Source organism: Pleurodeles waltl, chromosome 3_1, assembly GCF_031143425.1.
Source record: "Pleurodeles waltl isolate 20211129_DDA chromosome 3_1, aPleWal1.hap1.20221129, whole genome shotgun sequence".
Taxonomy (NCBI): domain Eukaryota; kingdom Metazoa; phylum Chordata; class Amphibia; order Caudata; family Salamandridae; genus Pleurodeles; species Pleurodeles waltl.
Window position 1 is genome coordinate 40,096,246 of NC_090440.1, and position 19,025 is coordinate 40,115,270.

At 45.5% G+C, this 19,025-nt stretch overlaps 1 protein-coding gene across 4 annotated transcripts in view; it reads right to left on the reverse strand.

Moving 5' to 3' along the window:
• TSPAN18 (tetraspanin 18) overlaps positions 1-19,025 on the reverse strand; it is a 295,772-nt gene that overhangs the window by 105,905 nt on the left and 170,842 nt on the right. Inside the window, exon 4 of one of the 4 annotated variants that reach the window (XM_069221789.1) lies at positions 15,008-15,137. The gene's annotated coding sequence lies outside the window, so the exon portion shown is untranslated. Of the gene's footprint in view, positions 1-15,002; positions 15,138-19,025 lie in introns of those variants that run through there. The other 3 variants (XM_069221790.1, XM_069221792.1, XM_069221793.1) reach the window with 3 other exon arrangements.

The following is a 19,025-nucleotide window of genomic DNA, read 5'->3' on the forward strand; positions in this document are numbered from 1 at the left end:
AGGGTTTGTAAACTGCACTGAAGCTCGAAAGGACCCTGTACCCGGCTCAGGAGTAGCTGCCGGATCAAGGATACGGGTGGATCCCTATCTGGCCTAGCATTGATTGGGGCCCATGTGTTTACATTTGGAATCAAAATGCTCAACCCCGAGTGTTAACACATTTTTGGACAAAGTGTAGGAATAATCCAGAAATCCCCACCAAACCACCCCAGCATCTTAATTATGAGCGAGTGGGCGACTCCCAGACCGACCGAGCTGAGCCATTTGTATTACGCTCTACGAAAAGCTGAAAATCTGAGTTGGTTAGATCCCAGAGAAGAGATGCTGGCCCTCAATAGTCAGATTTCTTCTCCTACATGCTGGATGGTTGCCATGAGGAGGAAAGTCCCTGCCAATATTCCTTTGTCCCTGAAGTTTTCATGTATGTTTCCTTTATGGCTTGGTTTGAGAGGCTCCCAAACTTCAAACCACTGCTTACCGAAGGAAGCCTTGCTACTATGCTCCTACCTGGGGGGGGTGGGGAATCCTAAATCTGTGTGGGGTGTTTTGCCTTCAGCACTGCTTGGTAGCAACAGTTATGAAGTTGTGCAGTGTAATAGCTTCAACCGTGGGTGATACCTACTGGCCCTCTGGGTAAGTTAAGGTCAGTGACCTCTGGTGACCAGGACACCTTTGAATTTTCATATGAAAGTCAATGTTTGCATTCTTTATCTGGACTCAATCCCAACACGGCCTGTGAGGCATGGAAGAAGAAGAAAGCTGAAGATCTCCATCGGAGACCCTTAGATGACCTCAGGCATCTATTTGTACGTAAGCGGACGGATGCTGCGGGCCACTAACAAACAAGAGGATTAGCTCCCTCCAACTTCATCTCTTATGTCTCCGAAGCCCGGTCTACATCAACACAGACCGCCCGGCCCGTCCTTCGATGCTTACAGAATGTGGAGCCGACTGCTGGCCATTACACTCAGCCAAAACTAAGGATTACACTTTGTTAAAACTCCATGATTGTCAAACTTCAAGTGGTGCGGAATGTGGCAGCTAGGACTCTGCTAAATATTACAGGACTGAGATCCACCTGCTCCGGTCACGCAGGGGATTAACTTCAAAACACTGTGTATGGCACACAGAGCCTTTTGAAATCAAGGACCCTCCATTTATCGACAGCAGATCGCACCCTACTACCCGGGTAGAGGTCTCAGATCCTCCAATACCCTACGGGCTGTAGTCCTGCCCGTTAACAGGGGTAGAAGTGGAGGAAAATCCTTCAGGTGTGATGTGGCAAAACTCTGGAACACTCTGCCCCTTACCATGTGGACAACTGACAATGAACTCTCTTTCAGTAAATGGCTTACCATTTGCGAATTAACCCCCATGGAGCTTGGGCTCAGAATCTATGTTGTTCAACCAGTGATGGGATGCCCACCAGTCGCCATGCGCCTACCAAATTTCCGTACCTCATTCCATTACTCAGCCGGTCAACCCCGTTGACGATCTCGCATGGAAGGCTCTGGTCAGCCCAAGGAGTCCGGAGATGGTGACACAGAGCAACAAAATGTTAATTCTAACCCTCAGCAATGACTGGAGGAGGGATGACTACATGAAAACCAAAAGGGGGGCGACTTGTAAAGTTAGAGGAACTTACAGAACGGAGGGGCTTTCGGCCAGCCCTCTTCATACACTGATCTGTTAAGTGATTTTCACATTTTCCTTCCACCCACGATGGCATACGGAAGGGGCATGGGGTCAGCCTACCTCAGGTATTGGCTAACTTTACTGTGAGCAACTGCATTCTGCTCTTTGACAAGAAGCACATCTGGTCGCTCAGTGCCAGGGACTGCTGTGGCAATATGTGTTTTTGAGAGCAAAAAATATTTTTTTGCTCTTAGCAATGTTTTTATTTTCAAAACAGGGAGGGGTAGGCAGCTCCACCGTCAATAAAGGCTAATAAAAGCTATGACAAAAGAAGCATTTACAAAGCCTACATTCTGGCAGCCAATGCCAGACCTACTGGATTAGCCAATGCTTGTTTTTGTTTCCTAACTGCCTCGCTTCCTCAACCTGTCTAAAGGAGGAGGCTGGGAAAGCAAATACCAGGCATCGCTCCACAGAAGATCTAGAGGTAACATTCTGCCCTCACGAGCATCATGTGATGAAATCTCCAGCTCTTTCCAAAATAAGATCAACAAAATGTATTCCAAACTGGATGCCAAGCTTAGTAGGTGAGACAAGGTGAGATAATATTAGTCTTGAGATGCGAGCTATAGGTATCACTATTACATTCCACCAACTGACCTCTCTTCCATCTGTGCCTGGGTCTGGTCTGCCCCTTTCTGATTTCCACACCTGAACTGCCTCGCTCACCTGGGGAAGGAGGCCACTGACCTAGTGATAGTAGACAACACGTGGCATGCAAGGGTGGCCGCCAAACCTTGCATACTGGGACTTTCTTCCAAGCACCTTGATGATCAGATCCCCCAAGCTACAAAGTCTATGTTGATCAGACCAACCAACTGATCTAGCAACTTACTAGACCCAACAGGCAGTCAATCAGCTGACTGATTAACTAATCAGCCATGGAACCAAGCAATCCACCAATGGATCATGTGACCAACCAACTGAGTAATCGACTAAACCAACTATCTGACCTTCTAAATAGCTAACCAACTAACCAACCAAATAACCAACCAAACATCCAGTTGAGTGATCAACTCAATAAATAACAAATTGGCCAAAAAGTAGCCAATCAACTGAGCAGTCAACCATTCCAGCAGTCAAGTGAACATCCAATCATCCGGTCAATCAACCAACAAACCAGATAACACCCCAACCTGCCCATCAACTGACTAACTAAACAACCGACCTATTAACTAACCAACTAAAAAACAAAACACAGATGACTGAGCAATCAGCCAAATGACCAGCTAAGTGACTTACAGATAAAAAAACAACCAACCAATCTATGAACCAACTAAGCAGCTGACCTATCAACAAACCAACAGACTATTTGATCAACAGAATGTCCAAATAAATGTTTACCATATCATAACCATCTATAGTGCACATGGAACACAGCGGTTACGCTATTCCCCACAAAATAAAGGGTAAATAAAGAGGGGGTGACTACCACATTCTGAAGAGCGAGCGGATAATTGCAGCAGGTCTACAAGAAACCTTGTTAGCACTGAAAGTAAAGATGCAGGTGTTTGTTAAGGATCAGACACTAGACTAAGAAAAGCTCATCCATCATTCTATAGAGACTTGGGTCGCGGTGTTGTTAATCTAGAATGCAGGATGAGGTTTGAAGTTCATATGTATCATCAACAGCTTCATACAAGCCCAGGTCCAGAAAAGGTCCCTAGCTATGGACCAGAGGGATTCACACAACTCGCCGTAAACTCCAAATCACTAGGATTCAGCATCAAAAGAAACATCAAGTTCAGGACCTGTGAGGTCAAGGAATGTCAGACAGTCTGATATTACCTATGGCTTTGCCACAGAATAAAAAAAACTTTCCTCGCCAAAGAGGACTTCAGAACCACCGTCCAAGCCATCCTGGTCCACCTGGTGTGGAAATCCTCTACTTATGGGCTAACCAATGCCTACTTCGTTGCTCTCAGGAGCATCTTGTAGGCTGCTGCATGCATCACCAAAGGTCTTAAGAAGCAAGAATATAACAGCCACCCAAGCAGACGTACGCTGGCTCCCCCCATGCAACTGCGTCATCTTTTAGGCTTGATGTCACATCTAGAAGGCACTGACAAAACACACACCGTCACACTAGGCCGACCCACTTGAGATCCCAAGATCTTACTCAAACCCAACACCTTTTCCAGACTGGAGAAGAAGGGGTACTAAGAGGAAAATATCAAAGGGTATCCTTCTTCAAGCTATGCACTCACAGTCTAACATCTTATCTCTCATAAGACTCAGGCCAACTCTCACCCACGAGCAGGAAAGGAAACATCTCTTCCAAAAACATCTAGTTAAAGGAACATATCTCTTCCAAAAACATCTAATTAAGAAATCTCCTGTCTCACCTTGTCCAAAGGACTGAAGCTGCGCCCCCCTCTGCCCCATCTACTCAATGGTCCAGCACCATCCTTGACACGTGTAAGTGACACCCTGCCTCACAGCGATGTTTGCTCTCCATATGTTCTAAGAGATGCAGAGGTATGTATACCTCAGGGCAGAACATCTGCGATTTAAAGGTACGGCGGTCTGTGGGCAACAGATTAGAAACTCTCTGGGCAAAGCATCAGAATCTCAGTGGATCACAGGCATCAGTACCCGTGGGTACCAGCACAGATTATCAGTGGGCACCATAGCAGCATACCTATGGGTTCTACGCATGAACGCCTGAGGACTTCAGGTGCCTGTGGATACCAAGCCACAAAGTGTGTAACCACCAGTACAGAACACCACCAGGCAGCAAGACAAAACCTAAATGGCGACCAGGGCAGGATATCTGTAGACACAACAACACAATGTCATTTGGCACTAGAACAGCACTTTGGGGGCACTAGGAATAACTGTCTGATGATCAGTAAGCACCAGGTCTAGGTGGCTGACAGTCAGTGAGCACCACACCTAAGTGACTGAACGTCGATGAGCATTAGGTTTGAATGGCTGACTGTCGGTGAGTACCAGGTCTGAAAAACTGAAGTCAATGCAGTGGTGGCCAGTAATGAGCCTGAGAAGGGGGGGAGGGAGGGGTGGGCGGGCTACACACGGACACACACATTCACCTAAATGTACACTCACTCACATCCATCCATGCACAAGTGCGTACACATACACCCAACATTCACAAGCACATACCCATTCACAGCATGCCAGCACAAATAAACATACATTCATACACTCACACACATACCCCCCCAAAAAAACAAAAAAACTTAGCGGGCCGCAGCGGTGACATTGAATGGTGGGAAGAAGCCTCAGTGGTTAGTGGAGGCTTTATGGAAGGACCTGGACTGCTGGAAGATTTTGCCACCTCCTCTCTATTGCTGACCTTGTCATGGGTCGGCCAGTGAGAGGAGGAACTTCCCTTACTCATAAGAGACTTGCTGACCCCACCCCACTCTGTGACGAGACGCCACTGATGGTCAGTCGGCCCCGGGAACTTTAGGGCTTAAAAACTGAAGCGCCCAGGTCTGAGTCTATCAGTGACACGACCCCTCGTCATGAGGGGGAGGAACCTGCAGCACTTTGCGAGGCTGAGGAGGTCACACCCACAGGGCTGCGCAATCTTCGGAGGGGCAAGGTTCAGCTCAGGAAGCCAGGTGCCTGCCAGTGCTTTATTTGTAAAATAATAAGCGCTGTTGCCCAAAGCACTGCCCAGACACCTGCAGCCAGTGCTATACATGTCAGCTTGCCAAATAAAAGGATGGACAGTGCTGAATTCACCTCAGGCCTCTTTCATTCTTCGCCTGCCCCTTTATCTCACTCTTACAAGTTTCTGCTTTCTCCCTTGGAGACAAATTTTCTGTATTTCTCTTCCTCGTCTTTCCGTTTCGTCTGTGTTTCCCTCTGTTAGTCTCAAGAAATGTCAGAAAGGAAGAAATAAGGGATAGTCCCAAAAATACGTGCTGGTGCACCCCACTGGTAACCACTGGCTCAAATTAAGCACTGGTCCCTGTGCATTTAGTGCATGTACAGCACCTGGCTGCCTGGCCCAAACATGAAGAGTGTCTGTCAAGATGACCTTTGCTCAGCCTGACAGACACTTAATGCTTTAAAAAAGTGGGGGGCCTTCGTCTTTGACAATAGGGCACATCCACATCAATGAACATCTGGCCTGAATGACTGCTTGATAGTCCCTGAGCTCCAGGTCTGAATAACTGACCGTCGATGAGCACCAGGTCAGAAGGACAAACTGTCGATGCACACTAGCTCTGAATGATTGACCAGCAGTGTGCACCTGGTCTGAATGACTGACCGTCCGTGAGGACCAGATCTGAATGTCTGTAGACTTGACACAATGTAATTTGACAGTAGAGCAGAACTTTAGAAAGCACCAGGTCTAAATGTCTCACAGTGATGGAGCATCAGGTCTTAATGCCCACCAGTAAGCACCAGGTCAGAATGACTGATCATCAATAAGCACTATGCCTGAATGACTGTCAGTGAGAACCAGGTCTGAATGACCAACCCTTAGTGAGCCTCAGGTCTGTATCACTGACTGCCAGGTTTGAATGGCTGACTGTCAGAAAGTGCCGGGTTGGATGGTGACCGTCAATAAGCACCAGGTCTGAATGACAACGACTGGCTGTCAGTGAGCACCAGGCCTGAACGACTTACCGTCAGTAAGCACCAGGTCTGAATGACAGCGACTGGCTGTCAGTGAGCACCAGGTCTGAATGACAACGACTGGCTGTCAGTGAGCACCAGGCCTGAACGACTTACCGTCAGTAAGCACCAGGTCTGAATGACAGCGACCAACTGTCAGTGAGTAACAGGTCTGACTGACTTATCGTCAGTAAGCACCAGGTCTGAATGACAGCGACCGACTGTCAGTGAGCACCAGGTCAGAATGACTGACCGTCAGGGAGAACCAGTTCTGAATGAATCAGAGTGCCAGGTCTGAAAAAAAGATTAAAAAAATAATAGAGCGACTTATGCTACAAGACCAGTCTGTGGCAGCGGGGCTCCCTGGCGTGTAACTGACTCCACTCCAGCCCTACCAGCCTCCCACGGGCACAGCCTTGTGGGTGCACCGGTAATATCCGTGCATGTCAGTTAGCTCAATGTTAGTTATAAGACAGCTCCAGAGCTGTTTAGGCTGCTGCAGAATGGAAGGGAGTATAGCGGCCAGATAGAAGACGGGGCGCTGAGCGCTGCTGTATAACAAGGGGCACTCACAGGCTCCAGACTGCTCATAACTCAGAGCAGGACAGCAGGGGGTTAGGAGACTCCCACCCTCCTGCGTGGGAAAGGGCTTTTTCCCACTCTACCAGTCTCCATCCGCCAACTGGAAGCGCCTTCTATTATTCAAATCACTGGTGATGAATGACTCACTCGACACGGAAAGTTATGTGCAGAGCTAGCGACTGCCTGCAGGACCTGCGCCTCTCAGCGCTATATACAGCGGCCACCCTGCCTCCCGCTGCAAACTGAGGGAATGCACGGGTACAGCCTGATTGTACCTTCTCAGCACTATATAGCGAAAGCACTAACTACTCCCAATGCAAGCTACTAAATTGAGTCTGCACATTCACGCACAGCACTAGCACACATCCTTATTGATCAGTACTGCAAGCTGTGGCCTGCACTTACGCATGCCGTGTAGCGCCTAAGCACTATATGGCAGGAGCAGACACTACTGCCAACTGCTACCCTGCATTCAAAAAGGTGTTGAGGCAACTTGGCGCTTTGTAATAGTGACAGCCGCGTCCCAAATCTCAAGAAGAGGCCCTTGATGCCCCCGGTAATTGGTTGGGAGGGTGTGAAGGGGGCGCAGGGCCTTGGGGAGGGTGGTGCCCCGGGAGGATCTTAATTAACCAAGAAAGACTGCCCAGTAAAGGCTTCTCCGTCGTCCTGTGTGCCTAGACTAGAGGCTCCAGCTCCTGTTAAATATTTTGTTGAATTTTGATGGCCAGGAAGACGATTTTTATAAACATTTGCAGTCTGTGCAGACAGAGTGCAGTAACTGACCAATCAGAAGGCAGCTTGCTTCCGAAAGGTTAAACGAGGTCAGCAGAGGTGTGAAATGAACCCCAGTTTATCCCTGCGCCACTCACCCCTGAAAGGCGAGTTGTCTACTCTGTGTTTGAAGCGCTCCAGTTGCACACTACCCGATCGAAGCCCCCGCCCCCCTACCCCCCGCGCGCCTAACCACCACTAAGGGATGAAGCCTTAGGCGCTATAAGAGTTGCACAGGCAACCAACATGGCGTAGTATCATCCTTCTTTCCGTCCTGTGTTCATCTTTCCCCCTCATTCTTTCTTCTAATAACCCCCGCAGCACCTTGAAACGTTCCAAGGGCGATACAGCGTTGCACAAGTTGACAACATGAGTCAGGGCTTGCCATGTGTATCACTGGTGCTTGGAAAGCAACGGGCCTGCTAATTAAGATGTAATTCCTAAGAGTGCGCTACCGCCCCTCCCACCGGGCCCCAGGCGCTATAGGGCGGGAGCTGCACGCTTGCCAGTTTCTAACGTGGCCTTTACTTGGTCAGGAGTTTGGAAATGGAGGGTGTGGGCTACAGCAATGAAATCCTTCTCCCATTTCTGGATAAAAGTGATGACTCGGCGCTCCTTGGCAGCCCACACAACCCACTTCTGCTCTTAAAGGGCCAGGCACATGGCTGCCACCCAAAGCTCGGTAAGTGTATGTAGGCGCACTTTTTATCTGAAATAAGAGCGTCGGGTCTTCACGAACATTTGTTTTTAGTTTTCTGGGGGTGTCCCGGTGGCTCATTCCACCGTTCCCACAGATCTCTCGTCGGCTGTTTCAGTGGAATATTACGCATACAAGTAGACACTGCAGGATTCTGGCTGTAATTATACTCAGGCAAAGTATGTGAATGAAGTTCTCGAGCAGGGATGCGAAGGGGGCAGAACAGAGCGGGCCTCACTGAATGAGCTCAGCCTCGGGGGCAAGCAGGTGATATCAGGCCAGCCTTCTTCAGTCTTCAAAGACAGTGGTTCACAACCTTCTGAATTCTCTGGACCCCAACTGAATCATTACTGAACCCACTGAATCATTATTGGAATCTGGGGACCCGCCCAACTGAGTCATTACTGGAAGCCGACCCTGGTCTAAACATTGTCCATGAGTTGAACACCAAAGCAATACACAAAAATTAGAGAAACATGCATTCATCAAACAAATACACAAGTGATAACACGTTTTACTTAATTTGCAAACAAATATAAATTAAAAAAAATAATTGGAAGGTTGGAGCTTTTCTAAATTCAATTGAAGCCACGCATGGTCCATACTGTATTCTGTTTGATGCATCTGCGCTGCTCCCACAAATCAATCGGAGGATACAAATTTAATTGTTAGCTGCAAATTTCAAATTCCTTGACATTTACACTACGTTTAAAAATTTTCAATTGTACATTTAGCCACTTGATTTATACACACCTTATTATTCTGTTAATAATAATTTTCTAAGCAGTAGTGGAGCCCCTGAGGAGACTTCACGGACCCCTAGGGGCCCCTGGATCACAGGTTGGGAACCACTGCCCCAAGATACCCAATATCTATTTATACATCAAGGAGAGGAAGTTCTCTATAGTGACTCTGATGCAGACTGGATTCAGGGTGGAAGCAGAAGGGAAATCTCTGCTCCTTCCTTTAATCACATTGTGTGATCCTGGTCAAATTAGTTATTCTTGTGCCTCACTTCCAGTATTTGCAAACCTTAGAAGCCCTAAGGACGAGGCAACATGTTGGCATTAAGCACTACATAAGAACAGGTCATTTACATTCTGACCCTGTCCCAAGTCCTGGAACAGCCTCTGACCCACAGTTTAGAGACCGTGCGTAACAGCTTGCGTGCTGGGGTAAATCTGGAGACGATTTACACTCCTGGTGTTAAGGGACATCAAGGAGACTGGCAGAGTGAAAAGGCAGGAGACCTAAACCAGCCATCACATTGTATGTGCATGCAGTGCTTAATTTGAGCCAGTGGTTTACGGTGCTTGGCACCAGCGCTTAATTGTCAACACTGGTACTTATGACAGCCTGCCACATGGTGGCATTGTTTGCCTAATTTAGAGATGAGCAGGGAAACAGATATTTAACATTTCAATGTACATTACAAATGACTAACACCCGCCTACCAAGCTAATCTTACAGCTTTGGGTGCCTGAAATAGTCTGAATTGCCACACTTGTGGCAGTGTGATGGTTAGTAGTTGTGTAGGTACTGTTGTCCGCTCTGCTGGCAGGAGTAATGGGTGGTGCAGTAGCCTTCGGCAAGGGCCCGGCACTTTTTTTTTTTTTTTTTTACACAAATTAAGCAGTGCCTGTATGCCATGGTGAGAGGGTCGGTGTGTAAACGGAGACATCTCTCAGACTACCCATCTAGCCGGTACACTTGTGAACGCATAAAAACCAAGCCCAGCTTGGATACCAGGATCACTCACAAGCTGAAACTTAAAGGTGTAATTACACATCTAATGAAAAAACCCATTTAAAGCACAGCTGGGAAGAGGAGCTAGGAAATGGAGGCTGCATTACTGGTCAAAGCAACCCCCAAAAGGACCCATTCACCTGTGAACAAAAATAGTCCATCTCTCCAAAGCCGCCTGCCCCCGCCCCACCGATCCCTTGTTTCCCATAAAGCAAGGAAGGCAGAGCCCTCCCAAGACCACTCCATGGGCCATGTGAATATAGAAGATTCCCATGAAATACTAACCGTGCACTTTACAACGATAATGAAAAGAATTAGACTACGGTTTGCAGTAAATGAGCAACAGTAAATACGAGAAAACGTTCAGTTTTACAAAACAAACGAAGACAGATTTTCTGTAAAAATTGTACTATTTTTTTCACATGGTGTGAATACCGGAATGACTGTTATAAGCACGTAGAGCACTCCATCCTGATGGAACGCCACTGGTTCGCTTTGTCTGCGGGCACATCTTCAAAACCAGATGCATCTTTTGGATCAGTGACAGAATATCGGAAACACAAACATCGTGTCGACAGAATATTGTGCCAAAAATACTGGGGACCAGCATATTGAGTGCAAATAGGTAATTAGAAATTTACAATTCTTAACTCCAGATCTACTTACCCTGAAGATATATCTATATTGTCAAGTTACATATATGTGGAGTTATATATAGAAAAACTTTACTTACCCATAGAAAATAACCTTCATAATATTCTTCTCCTCAATATTTTTGACACAATATTCTGTCCCACAGTATTTGTGTTTTCAATATTTTGTACAAACACAGCATCATTCACAAAGCTATCACAACCAGCTCCCCTGTTTTTCTTGAAAACAAACAAACCATCACTGGTGGTTCTTGGCACACCAGCAGCCAGGACACACCAAACTGCAGCCTCAGAGGTGTAAAAAACAAATGCAGTAGGCCTTTACCATCTATGTACCAAGGATCTGGAACAGCATCCCTGCATCCGTCAGGAGCATCTCAACACTGCTCCAACTTAGGAAAGAGTTACACAATCAGCTCTTTAAAGACCACTACATCACGATGCATCAACCGTCCACAACCCGGCTTCTCTTCATGTCACTTGTTCACTATATGCTTGCCTTTGACCATGGGCCGTTGCCTTTTGAGTAGGTTCATGCTATAGAAATACCACACACATACATACAAAATGTACCAGCATTTACTTCTAGCTGAGTCGCCCGCACCTCTCCGAAGAGTGACACTTCAGGTTTACATCTCATGTGACTGGCAGGAGAGCAGCCTAATGGTCATCACCAGCCGGCCCTTCGGAGACATCTGCGTGGATTTCAAGACACAGGAAGAACTTGCGTGGACACTCTCACTTCTTTTGCTCCACTACACACCAATGTGTAGTAACAAAAACTGGATAAAGATACAACCCCGACCACACCTACAACATTAAAATACTTCTCATGTAGGCCACGACAGACACACATTCTCCCACCAAGGCCTCTGACAAGGTAGCGTGCTACACATCGACAAATGCACTTCAGCGCCTCGTCAGTGGTATACAGCGCTATATGAATTAATCTACAATGCAACAAGCTCTTTGCTTGCATCTAGCCATGATCTCACGTTGCTTTCAGAATTCCTGCAGTGTGGCTGCCAGTGGTGCCCACTTTCACTGGATACATGCCACTTCAGCCTACTGACATGTTCTGGTTCCCCAGCTCGGTTTTGCTCTTTTTGTGAGACCATGATTAATGTCAGCCTCTGCAGCTGTACTGCTTGTGCTTAGAAAGGCACTTCTAGCCACTTCCAGTAGCTTTATCACACTACAGCAAGGGTCCCGTCCTGTTCTTCCATTACCCCCTCGGCTGGGCATGTTTCTCTCGCTCTATGTGCCATCTTGCAAGCGATTTTACATTTTTTTCTAAGAATTGGTTGTGGGATGACAGACACCCACTCTGTCCTATAACGACAGCTGAGCACCTTAAAGGACAATTAATGCCCTGTTCTTTCAGGCTGTGGCTAACATTGCTGGGCCCTGAACTATGTTTGGCACGTGATTAATGGTTTAAACAGCGAAGGAATGATTACTGAATTAAAGTGGCTTCGTATTATCACTTGTACCCAAACTGTAGAGAAGTCTGTCTTTTGTCTGTTGAGGGCATTATTATTGGCACAGTGTTGGGGTAGTGACACATGGCAAAGGGTGTATTTTTGAATGATTAAATGCACAAGAAGTTGAAGCATTGCCATGGGTCTCCTGGGCATAGCTGCTGGCATGCCATTCCAGTTTGGACCCAGCCATATGCAAATCAGTCTTGACCCTGGTCCCCATGGGAACAGTCCAGCCTGAACTGCCAGGACAGGTCCTCCCTGGACTGGAAACAAGCATCCTGGGACCGGTTTTAGGATATCATCCCTCATCATCCAGGCTAGCTTGAATCTGGTTGCATAGCGAGCATGGGACCCAAGTCTGGGCATATCCTTCCCACTTAGGGTGACAAAAACGAAAAGAACAGATGATGGACGGAGTGCTGAACAATGCGAACACTCACCCCCAGTCACAGCTCTGGGTCTATATCCACTGACACGTTGGCATTACAACTGCACTGGCACTTGGGTCCGTGCAACTGCACTGGCACTATGACCGCGCCTGCACTCGGGGCATTGCTACTGACACTTGGGAGTTGCCATTGGCACAGATACTTGTGGCATACAACTGCATTTGCACGTGGGACTTTCCAACTGCAGTAAAACTTGGGGCATTGCTACTGGACCAGGGGCATTATACCCGCACCTGCAACGCGGACATTGCTACTGGCACTTGGGGCACTGGTGTTGGCACAGTAACTGCAATAGCTCATTTTACCTCTGATGGGCGCATGGTTATAGGTGAAATGTCTGCTTTCCAGGGTCATGATTACTGGTAGCAGAAGCAGAGAGCAAGATGAACGAGACGCTGATGGTGGAAGGAACACACGCTCAGACTCTACTGGGACACGGGCACCAGACACTGGCCTGGACAGAAGGGCACTGACATGGTCAGGAGCACTTGTCCATCATACCAGGACTCTCCTTCCGCAGCACTTGGCACCAAGAGGGCACACAAGTGGCAGACGTTGCCCCTTACGAACACCACCCAATGATAATGATAAGAAGTCTGATGGGTACAGTCACTGCCCTTTAACTGAGATCTTTGAGGATCTCAAAGGGTATGTGAGCTCAGAGGATTGGGGGACACATGTTCCTACGTACATGCACCGCGATTCCACAGAGACACGTGGCTGGCACTTCACAGCACTAAAACAAGGTGCAGAATCGGCCTAGAACTGGGGGTTCGGTGCTCCTCGAAAGCTCACATTCCCCTCTCAGTCCTGTCCACACCACTTATTGCAAATCACTTCTAAAACTCCTGCTGTATAATGCAGCCATGTTTCAGACAGAGGAACCCAGAGGGTGGGCCAGGATACCACCTACCCGTGAGGCTCAGATTTAGACACTTGGTAATTTTCTGGCATTTGATAGAGCTGGAACCACAACTTGGAAATCTATCTCAAACTGGGAGATGTCCGGTTGCAGAAGATACCATGCTAATTCATCCATTCATTAGCACAGGTTATGAAGAGGTTACTGGCGGAAGCTTGCTGGTTTAATCTCTTACATGACTGGCCTGGCTTACCTTGGTCCACCTGCTAGTGTCATCTCATACATCATTGGTATGGTCTGGCTTACCTGGGCCCACCTGCTGGTTTAATCTCATACATCATCAGTGTGGTCTGGTTTAGGTGGACCAACCTGCTAGTTTAATCTCATACATCACTGATGTGGTCTGGTTTACATGGGCCCACCTCCTAGTTTAGTCTCATACATCACTGATGTGGTCTGGCTTCCCTAGGCCCACCTGCTAGTTTAGTCTCATACATCACTGGTGTGGCCTGGCTTCCCTGGGCCCACCTCCTAGTTTAATCTCATACATCATCAGTGTGGTCTGTTTTACCTGGACCCACCTGCTAGTTTAATCTCATACATCACTGGTGTGGCCTGGTTTACCTGGGCCCATCTGCTAGTTTAATCTCATACATCACTGATGTGGTCTGGTTTACATGGGCCCACCTCCTAGTTTAGTCTCATACATCACTGGTGTGGCCTGGCTTCCCTAGGCCCACCTGCTAGTTTAATCTCATACATCACTAGGGTGGTCTGGTTTACCTGGGCCCACCTGCTAGTTTAATCTCATACATCACTAGGGTGGTCTGGTTTACCTGGGCCCACCTGCTAGTTTAATCTCATACATCACTGATGTGGTCTGGCTTACCTGGGCCCAACTGCTAGTTTAGTCTCATACATCACTGGTGTGGCCTGGTTTCCCTGGGCCCACCTCCTAGTTTAATCTCATACATCATCAGTGTGGTCTGTCTTACCTGGACCCACCTGCTAGTTTAATCTCATACATCACTGGTGTGGCCTGGCTTACCTGGGCCCACCTGCTAGTTTCATCTCATACATCACTGGTGTGGTCTGGTTTACCTGGGCTCACCTGCTAGTTTAATCTCATACATCATCAGTGTGGTCTGTCTTACCTGGACCCACCTGCTAGTTTCATCTCATACATCACTGATGTGGTCTGGCTTACTTGGGCCCACCTGCTAGTTTAATCTCATACATCACTGGTGTGGTCTGGTTTACCTGGGCTCACCTGCTAGTTTAATCTCATACATCATCAGTGTGGTCTGTCTTACCTGGACCCACCTGCTAGTTTCATCTCATACATCACTGATGTGGTCTGGCTTACTTGGGCCCACCTGCTAGTTTAATCTCATACATCACTGGTGTGGTCTGGTTTACCCGGGCCCACCTGCCGATCTAACCTCATACGATTCAGCTGAGACCTACCTTACCTGGCGTATTGTGTACTGCTTTTTCCCCAAGAGATTGGCTTCTTCAGCAGACTGAGGTGATGGTGGATGTACACCAGGCTGCACAACTAGGCTTCAGCCAGACCATCGGATGACACAACCAAGCAGACAACTGTAAAACAAAACAACAAGTATTTGTTACATAATAACGAGGGTTCATTCAATATCATTCATTGATGTATTTCAAAAAAGCTTATACGTTTTGTAAAAGTAATTGATAGTTTAATATGAGAACGTAAACACAATGCAACTGATGTACCATAAAAACCAATATAAAAAGACACTGTAAGTCAAGAAAGCTACTAAAGCCTTGATTGTATGTATATATAGGGTTAGTTTCACTGATGCACATTGCAAGAAGACACTCATCAAATACCTTCCAAGTGTGAGTGGGTGCAGTGCAAGTGAGGCACAGTGAGAGATGAGAAGCAGAATCAGTTCTATGTGATGACACAGACAAGTGGTGAGAATTAAATAAAGAACAAAAGAGCAAGGGCCACAATTCAAAGTACTGGCAAAATATGTCCGTCTCTTGGGCTGCTGATGATGTTTCAACCCTCGTGGCACACACATTGATGGGTCATCATCAGGGCATGTAATGACCGAGTGCTTGTAAAGCTGATCAAAAGGAAAACTAAAGCAAAGTTGTCAGGGTGAAACAAAAATAAAAATAAAAAGTTCATTGGATCAGCAAGAAAGAATGTAATCCTCTGGATAGTCAGACATTTAGTGTTACCAAATGTTATTTCTTTTCTGCTTAAGTGGATAAGGTGTGAAATACACATATCAATTTTTGTTACCAATCCATTAACTATATTAATACCTGCCTGTGAGCTGAGTGGACCAGAGAGCAGATAAATGTAATTACAGGATTTTTATAACAGTTTAGATCACTATTGATGTGCAGGAGATACATTATTATTCATTTGTTCGTGACTGTAATTTAGGTGATTACGCAACAGCATGCCACAAACCTACATGAATTATTACAAGAGAACCAGGGCATAAAAACACTGTGTATGAGAGAGGGAGTGTCACAAGGAGAGATCTAAACAGGTAAAGGAGAAGATGCTGAAAGAAGAAAAATACGGAAAGAAGTCTACAGAGGTGAAGATGGGGAGGAAGCAGACAGATGGAGGAAGATGAGGACACAGAACAAAGGAAAAATAAAGAGTAGCAGCTGGAGCATTAGAAAAGAATGGAGAAAGGAGGGAGAAAACATGGAATAAGAGCAATGCAAAATGAAGGAGCAATACTGAAAGAGATCAAAGAAAGGAATGCTATGGAAAAAAGCAAAAACACGGAAGAGAGATATTCAATGTAAAGAAAGGTATTAAACATAGGAACGATGTGGAATCAAATACAAGGAGGGAATGGAAGAAAGATATGGAAGACAAAATGCAAGACACAGAGATGTGAACTCTAGAAATACAGGAAAGAAATGAAATATATTTAACAGATGTAAAATACTGAATAAAGAAAAGGAACTGAGGAAAAGAAGGAAAATATGAAGTAAAAAATGATATGAAAGATGGAAAGATATTTAAACGTGTGAATGAAAGAAAGATAAAAAATGTAGGTCTGTAGTGAAGGAAAGGGCGGTCATGATCTGAAAGGAGGGAATTGAATGACATGAAAGAACAAAAGCAAAAGTATTGAGCAGTACAGAAGAAATAAAAGCTATGGAACGAACAAAAAATACTAAATGAGTGAATGAATGAATGAAAGCTATGTAACAACTGAAAGATTTGAAAGGATCTGAAGGGAAGAAATAATATGAAAAGAAACAGGAATAGAGAAAAAAGATATGGAGCTTAATAAAGTTGTGAAACTATGACAAAATGTGAAAGGAAGAAGAGATGAGAAAAATGAAAATATGGAACTCGGGAAGAGAGGAAAGGCCAAAAAATGCATGAAAAAGAAAGCTAAATGGAACAAAAAACAGAAAGAAAGTTAGAGTTAAAATAATAGAAAGTGAAACGCGAAAGAGCCTCCGACTTGCGAGCGGTAACTGGTGACGCACAGCTGTTTCCACTTACAACACTGGCATAAAACCGAGAAAGGTGATGATGTCTGAAGAACATTCTAAGTCCTCAGCAGGAAACCATAAAACAGAAAGTACTGGCAGGCCTTGTGGAGATCTTCCCCGTGCACTGACCGCAAGGAAGGAGCTGGCCCTCCACAGCAGACCCAAGCAGGCCCTCATGCTGCTCAGACAGGCCTTTCTGGAGTGGCCTGTCCAGGCAGCCTCAGCTGAAGATGCTCTAAGGACCTTGAAGCTTTTGTCATCATACAATAAAACCTCTTACAACTACTTATATGTGTAATGGTGCTAGTGAATGAGACAGAAAACAAATGCAGCATCATTTTATTACATTACACACATTACAACTTCCCTTTAACTAGTGTCTGAAGCACCCAGATTGTTTGGGTGAAGAGCAGAGTGGACCTGGAGGAGATTATACCACGTCTGCCATGTGGCATGCACGTTAAACATGAGGCCAAACCAGAAACATGCACATAGTATGCTCATAGATGTACATGTGAGAAATAGACGTGCCTGGATCTATGGATTTTACGCACTGAAGTGCACAGTATATTTATGATTCAGATTGTAGTTGCCACTTGGATATAACATTATCTAATACAGAATTATAATATCATTAGAGGGAATCAGTACATTTTGAGAAATTCATCCTAGGCACTGACACAATGGTGAAACTGGCTTCCCTCGGTCTATGAACTAGTTTAAACAAAAGAAAAACATGTGTGAAAATATTTTCCTGGCGAAAAACCACATAAAATCGTTTAAAATTACTATTTTCGCACAAAACGTGTTCGTGAGAAGAATCTGCCACAAGATTTTATTTTTGTGTGAAAAAACTTGCTTCACATGGAAAGTTGTGAGAAGTGCACACATTTCACCAACTTCTACTTTGTTATCATTTCTCACACTAGTAATTCAAATATATTTTGTCAATAACTAGCACATTAGAAAATGGTAACAGCAAACTTGTTTGTCAAGTTAACAGATCTATGACAAAAACTAATCGATTCTTGAAAATCCATCACTTAGTAACAAAACAAGTGAACACTGATAATCATCACACAAACTTATTCATTACAAAAATTAATCAACTGTATGAAAATAGATGTGTGTTTCATTTGTACTTGGCAAATGTATTATTGTTGGTGAAAAACTCTAATTAATAGGAAGTAATTTTGAATCTGATCCCCTTTAAAAAAAGTGGTAACAAATAATCCCGGCCTGTTACATTTCTAGGTAGAGTTCTTTGAGGCACAATATTTTCTGAACTTTGAGTATGTAAGTTTTCCCTTGGTTGAAGTTCAGAAGTCTGCTATCATATAGTGCGGTGCACTATCCAACATCCTCATTTGGGGTGTACCATAAACTTCATTACTGTGAACATGGGGTGGCGTAATCATTTGTTTAGCTTGAATACAATACGATACTTCTTCATAAAGAAATATTGTAGGCATTCAACGAGCAGACTTCTATCTTTGTTGCTTGTGACAGTAGTAATTACCTAATGAAAATGGATTTCATTTAGTTAACCTTGGGAGGATGAAAGGCTAAGTGACCGCCGGTCGGGGAATCAAACTCTACCCTCAGGTGAAGGCTTAAGGCTTGAACCATCCTCACTACATCCAGCTGAGCTGCCTGGTTACCAATAAGAAATGCCCAAATTAAAACCAAAGCAGATAAGAAGAGAACTAGCTAAAATTGTTCATTACCACTTCAGGAGTAGGACACCGTAAATGCCTACTACGAATGGGAAAAATACCAGGCATGAGTAAAATTCATTCGGGTGAGTTAGTGCTGGCGGTAAAACTACTCAGAGTGGTAGATTCAGAAGCACCACTAATGACAAGTACATAAAGAAACACAAATTCCCATCTGTAATAGAATGAGACGTGGTGTACTCGGCTGAGGAGTCAGGTGATGATGGAGAGGTCGTTTGTGTTGCACGGGCACTTT